The 1,698-nt window shown below is 42.3% G+C and overlaps 1 protein-coding gene across 1 annotated transcript in view; it reads right to left on the bottom strand.

Moving 5' to 3' along the window:
• LOC148655204 (inosine-5'-monophosphate dehydrogenase 1b) overlaps nucleotides 1-1,698 on the bottom strand; it is a 74,216-nt gene that overhangs the window by 19,227 nt on the left and 53,291 nt on the right. The gene's annotated exons all lie outside the window — the stretch shown is intronic.

The raw sequence follows: 1,698 nt of genomic DNA, 5'->3' as shown, positions 1-1,698 counted from the left end.
CATGCTTCCTGTCGTTTCAATAAAATGTGTTTTAAATATACTCTGCGTAAAGATTTAAACATAATCTAGACACCAAGAAACCACATTTGTAGTTTCTGGAAAAATAAATACTGACCTAATGGAAACTGAACTCATCAGGGCAGAACAGGAGATGGGAAGCTCTGTGGCTCTGGCAGTTTGCTGAACTGCCTCCCAGCTCCTGGGTGAATCCAAGATTTAGTGTGGAGACTGCGTGTTCTTCCTGTTTTTACAGGGTACTTGGTTTCCTCCTGCCATTCAAAAATATGCTGACCATACTGGCTTGGTTAATTAGCATCCTTAAATTGTATGTGTACCCTGAGATGGATTTGGGTCTTGCCTAGTACTCTATGCTTCCAGGATAGGCTCCTGGTATGACCCTTATGAGGGTTAAGCAGCATTCTGACAATGGACTTATATCGCGATTAAAGTATTTTCACCATATTTTCCTAGATGTGGTCATAAATATAAATTAATTTGTACTTAATAAAATTTAAATAAAGTATAAATTAAGCTTGAGCAGTGTTTTTGAAGTATAACCATCCTATTGACTTTATTGATCTGTCCACAGTTTGCAAGCTCTGTCCCACTTCACCATGGTTTTTTCAAAATTATAAACCCTAATTTTAGACTTTTACACTAATTTGTGGAAATCTCAAACTACCCATAAATGCTGAAAAAAAGCTAATACTCTGACTTCTTTCATGAGATGGATCCTCAGAACACTAGAATTTCCCCTTCTAGGTCCTGTTATAAATGGGTCTATGAAGCATCATTATTTTATCAATATGAATTTCGCATCTGATATCCCAATTTATGTGTGTGTGAGAAGTTGAAATCCACTATTATTACCACATCACCTTTGATATATTGATTTCTGAGTAAGCTACTGTACGTCTGCATGTTGAGAATTAGGTGGTCATATATAAACTGTTACATCAGTTCATTTAGTCTGCATGGAAGACAAGGCAGAACTTTTCAAAAAGGGTTGTGGGAGAATGGAGCAAGCTACCCAAGCATCGTGGCTGGGTTATAGCCAGCAGCCATATCACCCTGCAACTCACAACTGGCAACCCACTGAAGCTAAGCAGGTGTGAGCCTGGTCAGTACCTGGATGGGAGGTTGCTGCTGGAAGAGGTGTTAGTGGGGCCAGCAGGGGGCGCTCACCCTGCGACTCATGTGGGTCCTAATGCCCCAGCGTAGTGAGAGGGACACTATACTGTAAACAGGCGCCGTCCTTCGGATGAGACGTAAAACCGAGGTCTTGACTCTCTGTGGTCATTAAAAGGGTTGTGGGAGAATGGAGCAAGCTACCCAACCACATCGTGGCTGGGTTATAGCCACTCTCGAAAAGAGTAGGGGTGTACCGTGGGGTCCAGGCCAAATTTCCCATCGGCCTTTATCAATCATGGCCTCCTAACAATCCCCCTCTATGAATTAGCTTCATTACTCTGCTCTCTTCCCCACTGATAGCTGATGTGCAGTGAGCGTTCTGGCGCACTATGGCTGCCATCACATCATCCAGGTGGATGCTGCACATTGGTGGTGGTGGAGGGGAGTCCCCATTACCTGTAAAGCGCTTTGAGTGGAGTGTCCAGAAAAAGCGCTATATAAGTATAAGCAATTATTATTATCGTTGAAGCCAATATTTTGGCTTGTTTAAATAAATGGCTTGATGAA

Source organism: Lepisosteus platostomus, chromosome 9 (genome assembly GCF_059453375.1).
Source record: "Lepisosteus platostomus isolate fLepPlt1 chromosome 9, fLepPlt1.hap1, whole genome shotgun sequence".
Classification (NCBI taxonomy): domain Eukaryota; kingdom Metazoa; phylum Chordata; class Actinopteri; order Semionotiformes; family Lepisosteidae; genus Lepisosteus; species Lepisosteus platostomus.
Note: the sequence above shows the minus strand (reverse complement) of the source record. Positions and strands in the feature narration are given on the sequence as shown.